The sequence below is a fragment of the Microtus ochrogaster genome, chromosome 19, assembly GCF_000317375.1.
Source record: "Microtus ochrogaster isolate Prairie Vole_2 chromosome 19, MicOch1.0, whole genome shotgun sequence".
NCBI classification, from domain to species: Eukaryota; Metazoa; Chordata; class Mammalia; order Rodentia; family Cricetidae; genus Microtus; species Microtus ochrogaster.
Window position 1 is genome coordinate 54,218,721 of NC_022021.1, and position 9,174 is coordinate 54,227,894.

Here is a 9,174-nt window from a genome sequence, read left to right on the forward strand (position 1 = left end):
CCAACAGGCTTAACTCCCTGCTTCAGACCACTCTGAGCATTATAGGAAGAATAGGGTCAAGGGACAGCCAGGACCCCATCTTTTACCTGACTCCCTTTCCTACTATCTATCTTTAAATTCCCAACACTTCCAATTCTTCTAGGTATATCTGGGCTTCCTCCTTGCCTTACCCTCTTCTGCACCAAAGTTACCTTACCCGCGTGCACAGCAGGTGGAAACTGATTAGATATCACTCATGTAACCTCTCTTACTACAGCTGCATCCCCCCATGACCAAAGCAAGATCATCAGTGACTCGGGCAAAAACAACTCTCTAGGCTTCCCTCTGTCTGTGGTAGACTGGAAGACAAGTCTAGGCCTATCAAAAATATGTTTATATCAATCAAATCAGCATTTTGCATAACAATGTAAAAATCTACCCAGACAAAAGAAATATTAGCATTAAAATATTTCTAGGAAAAAAATAAGAACCCTGTTTTATCCTCATCAATGATTCTCCTGAAACTGCTTGTTACTTTCCTAAATTAAATCATGACTATTACATTCACATTTGTTTTGAGAACACCTCTAACAACAATTTTTCAGTGAAAATGAACTCTAATCTAACAATGACAGTATATTAATTACATAAACTTTAAGATAGGAAACTAGAAGCAAAGGGTCATTCCTGAAGGGAAACTATGCTAGTATGGTCAGATTAAAGGAGGGCCTGAGTTTTCATGATCCTGTCTTTAGAAGCAGTCTTCGGTGCGCTCAGTAATTCTAAAGAATCAAAGTTTTAGCATGAATAACTGAAAAAGAAGCTTGCTCCTCAAATAGTATTTTCACTTTATACCACCTTTATGCCATAGGATAACACGCCCCAGCTTAAGAGACTTAAGCAGTATTTTAAAGTTTACTTGTGCTTCATGGGCGTTTTAGCTGGGTTGGCTGCTTCCTTCTTTGGAAGTTCGCATGGCATCTATTTCATCAAAGTATGTCTAAAGGAGGCATTCAGGTCAGCTCCAGCTTGGAGGCCTCTGGGCCCTGCTTCTCAAGTGCATGATGTCTTCAGCAAAGGAGATTTACCTTCCACCTCAGAGGGACAACCAAGGGCAACAGCAACAGCGCTCTATGTGAGGAAGTCACTTGGCTAGCCCTGAATAACAAAGCAAAGGAGGGCTTTCATGTCTGGTACTGGGGTTTTATTAGGAGGTCTTTACCTCTTGAAGGGCACATTGTCAGTCCAGTTGGTAAAAGTTCATTTAAACTGTGTACGTATATAAAGAATTACAAATTTTATAGGCTTTTATTTTCATAAACAGCTACTAGGGCGATTGTTATGGCTTTTTCACCCTCCACTCTTCTATATTTGTGTTCTTAAATATCCAGCTTCGTCTCTCATCCCCTCATCCGATCACATGTGCCCTGCTCTGCCTCTTGATTCTCCTCCCTCTTCCTTTGTATTTACCCTCTCCCTGCTCCCTCCCTTAAGAACATTCCCTTTCCAACCTCCCAGATCAGATCACAGTAACTAAGGGTGCAGCAGTGTCACACACCCTGGTGGTACCAACAGCTCTCTAACTGGACTCCCTGTTCAACAATAGGGAAACCGCCTGTATGGAAACCCAGCCAATTACTCAGTACCAGTAAAGTCTGAAGGACAGCATACAAACACAACCTTATTAAACCTGTACAAACTCTAAACTAAGGCTTCTTATTTGTCCTTATACCCACAGATAAGCGAATGGGAAAAGCCTGACAGAAACCACAGCCAATCAAAATGCAGTTGTAGAGCTCATTCTCAGTGGATACTTCTGACTCCTGCACCTAAGGCTCAGGGGACTTTGTGAAAGAAGGGCAGAAAGACTGTAAGGACTGAAGGACTGGGTCACTCCTGGGACACGTGCTAGTCTCTTCCTCCTTCCTCACAAAAGTCACTTGGACTGCAGACCCTTCTTTCTTATCACTGGGACCTCTCTAATTCTTTTAAAAACACTGGCTTAAATCTTTTAGAGACTTAATGCTAACCAACGTTTCTAGAGTTGGTGTAAACGAAGAGTAACAGTGAGTCAAGGTCTGCTGCTGTGGGACAGTGGTTTTACCCTTAAAGACTTGTTTTTTGTACTTGTTTAATAAAATGCTGATGTAGCCAGGCAGGAAGTGCGAGTGGGGCAACCAGGCAGGAAGTAGAGGTGTGGCAGCGAGAATTCTGGGAAGAGGGAAGTTTCAGTCTGCAGTTGTCATCCAGATAGAAAAGAAGCCAGACACGGAGCAAGCAAAATGTGACTGCCACGCCGAAAAAGGTACCAAGTCATATGGCTAACACAGACAAGAATTATGGGTTAATAGAGGTTGTAGGTTAATAAGAAGCCTGAGATACTAGTCCAATCAATTTATAATTAATGTAGACCTCTGTGTGATTTCTTTGGGACTGAGCAACTGTAGGACCGGGTGGGACAGAAACCTCTGTCAACAGTGCTTTATTCTGAGTTAAGGTATAAGACCTAGCTAGGAGTTATTGGTAAATTTAGCTGTAAGGTTTCAGGGACCCTCTCCTTTGTCCTTGCTTGGCTGATTTCAGTGGTGTCCCAAATATGGAAAACAACTACTTTTCAAGTTACCTACAAAAATGCAATGATCTCAAAAGGATAAGTTCTAAATGTACCTCCATTATTAGGTGTGTGATGATGCAGTAACAAGTCTAATTAACTGCTACTGTCTGTATTAAGATGAAGATAATTTCTTTACCTGCCACAAAGTAAATCTCACTTTTGTTTTCGGAGAGCAGAAAAAAATTACTTTGCAGATATATATAAAGTTACACTTTGTATTTCCCTCATGGCAAATGACAACATATAAAACAAAACAACACCAAATTCATCTCAGTTTCTAAACAATTATTTTTCAAGAAGAGATCAAAGCTTATTAGAGAAAGAGCTGGTACAGAGAAAACAAAGACTCTACTAATACCAAAAGTGAAGCTGTTTCTAAAAACTTTAGAAATTTAAAAAATGTAAAAGATCCCAATGACCAAGCTACAAGTACTTAAGAAGCAAAATAAACAGCAACATTACAATCTAAAACAAAGAACTAAATAACCTATGGGTCCATACAGATATAACTGAATTACTGAATGAACAGGGAAAGTGGCATATCTTTCTTATGAAAACAACCTGAGGGAGGAGACCAGGGCAGCACTGAAGCAGAACGGCTACAGGGAAGGAGACCACGACAGAGTGACCACATGAAGGAGCAGAGCGTGTGCATTAGTTCTAGTGCTTCCTCTCCAAATACTGGCCACTAGCCATTTCCGCTCTCATCCATAAAGGCTTTGGTAATCCTCCCACGTTTCAACTGTAAAGCTTAATTTTAATTAAGGTAAAGCTTGATTTCCCCCTTTACTTGAGTGTGGCCGGACCCTTCTATTGAAGAAGCATCAACAGTCTTTAAAAATACTAAGCAAGTATATGTACACTGTTTACACTACATAACAAAGTATGTGAGATAATACCTGTCAGCTAGCTGGACTAATACCATGATATACATATACTTCATAATGTCACGTTATCTTTTTAAAAAGACTTTAAAGAAACATGCAAGGCAAAATGTAGTAACTCTGCGGTGGGAAACCTGGCATCAATAATTGACACAAAAGAAAGTCTTGTTAGTATTGTCTTCGCCCCTGACATAATCAGGGGTATACAAACCTAATTTCTATTGTATGCTTGTACCTCAACACAACATAAAAGGTTAGATAACGCAACTTGAAAAGCCACTTTCAAAACACCTAACCAATACTCGAAATAAGTGCCAAGGTCAGGACTTGTCCCACGCAGAATTGGGACTCCCAGAACTCACCAAGTTCTGGGCAAGGAGCATGGGCATGCACTCCAAGGAATGGTAAAGACAGTAAGCACAGAGAGGCAGATCCCTAGAAGCTACAGGGCTGGCTGGGCTGGCTTTTAGAGCCAAGTTCTAGGTCAGTAAGATACCCTGCCTCAAACAAAATGGTGGAAGCAACATGTGATAGTTTGAATTTAATTGACCCCATAATCTCATAGGGAGTGGCACCATTAGGAGGTGTGGCTTTCTTGGAGTGGGTATGGTCTTACTGGAGGAAATGTGTCACTATGGGGCTGGGCTTTGAGGTTTCCTATGCCCAGGATACTGCCCAGTATCTGAGTTGATGTCCTGTTACCAGCAAGATGTAAGACTGCTACTTCTCTATAACCATGTCTGCCTGCATGCTACCATGCTTCCTGCCATGATGATAATGAATGCCTGAACCTCTGAAACTGTAAGCAAGTCACCCCAATTAAATTTTTTCCTTATAAAGTTGCGGGAGTCCTGGTGTCTGTTCTCAGCAACAGAAACCCTAAACACATTAAGGGCTGCCTTCCAAGGTCACCTGACCTTCATTCCACATGTACCCTGTACATGCACATGTGCATGCAGTGGGGAACTCAGAACAAAGTCTGAGTGGACTAGGATCTTTGTCCAAAAATGGCCATAGTAATAGCAACATAAAACTGAAGAATTGAGGCCCCTGGAGAAGGCAAAACAAAGAAACAATTTTCAAAGAGTTTTAGCGCTTTCTATAGATCTCCTGAAATATAAGCAATGCAGACTGTCAATGTAGGTCACTCCAATGTTTGTAGCTGGCTTCCTGACTCTAAGACATTCCTGCCCTGATGCCAACTTCCTTTCTGAGAGGACTAAGGAAGCTCAGGTTCGCCCTACATGGGAATCAAAACACAAAGCGCCTGTGCTGTGCAGCCGCGAGCAGCCTAAGTCACTCACAAACCAAAGCCGTCCTTATTGATCACAGTGAGAACAACTGCAGCAGCCAGATGCTCAGCCTTCGGGAAGCACGGCACTGAAGACTAACAGAGCTTGGCTGGAGAGCCTGGAAACAGACTGCTTGGAACCACATTGTCCTTAAATAAACAAACTTCAGTTCAATAAATAAAATTACAGATAGCCTTAAGAAACACACTCAGCTACTCAAGTTTTCCCAAAATGGCCAACAGCAAATGGTCCTAGAGTTCCTCCCTGCAGCCTTCATTCCTCCCAGGAAGGCAAGTTTAGCCCTGCCCCAGGCTTTACCCTGCACAGCGGTCAGAGCAATGTCTGCCTGCCATTTGGGAGTCCTGTAAATATTCAGCAACAACAATCAAATGGTTATAAAGCTCAAATATGCATCATTCAGAGAAATGCACCCATAAACTCATCAAGATGTGGTAAACACCCACTGTGTGCTCACTTTTTGATGTAAAAATAATTTGTTTTTTTTTAAATAAACCAATGATAAACATTTCAACCAAGCATAAATGAATCTCTAGAATCCATCCCCATTCCACCCCTCTCCCCCAGGCACTTAAGGAAGAGAAATGAAACAAAGATGCTCCGGGCACAGGGACCAGTATTAGAGGTTAGGATTTAGTGAGTTACCAGTATGCTTCATTGCAGGGGGCATTTCAAACAGAAAAATATCAAAATATCCTGTCTACATCCAAAACTCGCCACTCCTGTTGGTGTTGTGATTTTCTCAAATTATTTTAATGTCTCTAATCAAAGCAAGCGTCACTCGATTTCAATTTCTACCAATGGCCTTAACCTTTCTCTTAATTCCTCTGCCAACTAAGCAGCTTCTGTAAATCCTAGTCCCGTCCATGACCTCTCTCTAACCCATCCTTGAATAGTGGAAGGCCTGTTACCTACAACTTCACTGCCCCTCGTACACACACAAAAGTATCTATTCTTTTCTGTGCACCAAAGCACTTTTTGCACATTATTCTTACCACTGTTAGCACAAACACTATGGTGAATTGTTTATACGCCTGTCTGTTTCAGTGGGCAGTAAGCTGTCTCATTCATCTTTGTGTCTTCAGTACCTACCAGGACCAGGCACATAGCTGGCACGCATTAAATGTTCGCTGAATTGAACTGAATACAATAAAACAACTTCCCTTTCACTCCACCCTAACGTAGCTTTGGGCCTCACCACTCGAACATTTGTGCTGGGACATATTTTAGATGGAAAAGGCAGCTTCAAGCACCCTTTCTATGCTGAGACCTACGTGGAAAAGATATTTTTAATAGCAGCTTAAGTTCTTCTCATTTCTTACGAACTTGGAAGCCAAAAAAGAGGAAGCCAAACGTCCTCCAACATGTAAGAGCCCTACTGATGGCTGGAATTCCCATGACCATCTTCTTCTGCCTGGGGAGAAAAAGGGGGTGAACTACCGCCTATCCCTCTCCTAGTCATAATGTTTTTCACAGCTCAACAGCATCTTTTTTTTTCTCTTCCTTTTTATTTATTTCTTTTTTTTCTTGCCCCAGTGAACAGCATATAAGAGTCTGAATTTTTCTTTTTTGCAAAAATCTGAAAAGAAATCTGGGCCTTGTGCCAAAGAGTTGTCAATTTTCAAACAAGATTAGCCTACCAAATCAGTCATCTTTCTTCTTCCATTAGGAAACAGATTAAAATAGAATTACACTTCCAAATGTGAGTACGATGTTTTAAAAATCAGTAAGCTTTTTGTATCCTTAATATATACTAGCTTTTTACTTTCATTTTTCCCCACCATTAAACAAAACAGTAGCCTAGTATCTAGGCTCAAACACCTCTCCTTTCTTCCTATGCTTCCAGATTTGTCAACAGCCATTCAGGTTAGCAGAGTAGTGAAGAGGTCTCCAGGGCAGATGGGCTTTTAAATTCTATATTGGGCATGGAGGATTCGCAGAACATCCTAATGAAAAATCCAAAATCTTTTAGAAAAGTGTGTGGATAAAAGACAAATAAAACATTGGATATCCTGCCATAAAGCTTTCAAAATTAGAACAATGACTTAGAATACAGTTTATCCATATCTAGCCAAATTAATGCTATGCATTCCACCTACAAGCCCTGAATCTTGTTGCTGGTAAACATTTCTAAGTATGTATACACATACACCAAGATACAGCCATAATGGTCTAGCGCCATTCCCAAAGAGATCACCAAACAGGAACCAGCTCAAATGTCTCCCGACAGTTCACTGGATAAGTAATATGGTAGAGAACTAAAGCATTACTAAACAGCAAAGAAAAAGCTGTCAGCAACATGGCTGAGTCACACAATAAGGAGAAAAAGCAAGCATAAGGCAATCCCATACCTATCTCTTCTAATGCAGACAGATGCTATATGAACCGTGTGGGCTGTGTACTTCACAGTGAGAAGCAGCCTTTTAGAGTCTCTAGTTTCCACACAAATTCTTCCATTTTTTAAAGTCTTTCCACCAGACTACAAACTGCTTGAGGATGGTTGTTGCGTTTATTCATTTCTGGACTCCCAAAACATCACAGTACCTAACAGGAATTCAGCAAATATTGACTGGATAGATGGATGAAAGAACTATGGACATAGGGAAATCCCAAATGGCAACTGAGTTTCCAGGAAACAGAGGCTCGCAAGTGCTTTTGTGTGTGTGTGTGTGTGCTTTTTTTTCCTACACATGAAAAATAAACAATTTTAAAGAGTGAGTGAGTGAGTGAGTGAGTGAGTGAGTGAGTGAGTGAGTGAGTGAGCGAGCCCCTTTTCAGTTAGCTAATCACACGGTCTCCCAGGTCCACATCTAACAAAAGCTCTGATTAACACAGGACAGTCTTGCTACCCATTTCCTCAATATGCCTGAGCTCGGTTCAGTTGCCACATTTTGCTTTTCTCTTCTACAATATGAATGCCTGATCCCTAGCTGCCGAATGGTATTGATGATTCTTTAATTTAAATACAAAACCCAAACTGCGACCTCTTCCATGAATTTACCAAGAGTTATAGTGCTTCTCTATGAATAAACACAGTCTGCTGCTCTAGGAGGTAGGACGCCTTACTCCTCCCAGGTCCCTGTCCGTCTCCTGTGGACCATGGGCCTGGAATTAGCTATTCATTACATGTGAGGGAGGGGTAGCTGGCTGGAACCAAGTCCTGCAGAGAAAGAATGCTAGTCAACATGTCAATTTCAGTACCAACACATCTGCTACCTTACTAATGTGTGTTTAAGGTCTCTGTATAATGTGCAGATGCTGCTCATTGCCTGCTTATTCTGATACCACATACTCCTAGGTAGAATTCTCAACTATTCTCTTTGAGAAACATGGGACTTTTATTAGCCCTCTTTGTTGATGGTGTCTCTGAAAGGGGGTATAAATGAATGACATGCCTGGAAAAGGTGTGGGGGGGGGAACCCTATGACTCAAAGTAACATGATGAAACAGGTCTGATTTGCAGCCACTAATGCAGTTTACTTTGCCTCCTAGATTCCTCAGTTCTGAATACACTTTCACATTGGGCTGCTATTGTGTGAGAAATAAATACACATGGGTGTTAACTTTGTAACAACTGCTGATAAATCTAGAACATTAAAACTCTATTTTTTCTTGAAAATCTAAATACTTGTGTTAAAAGTCTTATTTCTACAATGCCCATTAAAACAATTCATTTCACATAGAGGATGCTATTTCCCCCTTTAAGTTGTAATAATACATGTCCCGGGGGGGGGGGGACTATGGGATGGGGAAGAGGCACAGAACAGAGTACATAAGTAAAACAAAAATAAGATAAGGCAGCATCAGAGTTGTGTGGTCCTCACGGTACAAATTCTACTTCCTTTTGTTCATCAACCTTCATACTCAGCAGGAAACACACTGTTCAATAATTAAGAAGCACCCTGGCTAAGCTTACAAACTGGGGACCATGAAGCAGAACTGCTTGAGCAAAAGAGTTTGAGACCAGCTTGCCACAACCTAATGAAAGACCCTACACCTCAACCAAACAACACACAAACACACACACACACACACACAACGTTGGCCATGTGTGTTGGCACACAACTGGTAGACTAAGGCAAAGTGACAGTTAAGTTCTAGGCCAGGTTCAACTACAAAGTAAAAACCATCCTGAGTGACACTATTAAGATTTAAGAGCTAATAAACAAAACAATGACTTAGTGCCTATGTAGACAGAAATAAAGTACCATACTGGAGAATAATCGGAAGGACTTTACAGTAACTGGTGATGCAGGAATTAACTTGTGCTGGTAAGTTAGGCTATTCTGACTTCATAGTTTTAATTTAAAATTTTTATTCTCTATGTGTCTGGATATGTTTGGTGTGTGTGTGTGTGTGTGTGTGTGTGTGTGTGTGTGTGTGTGTG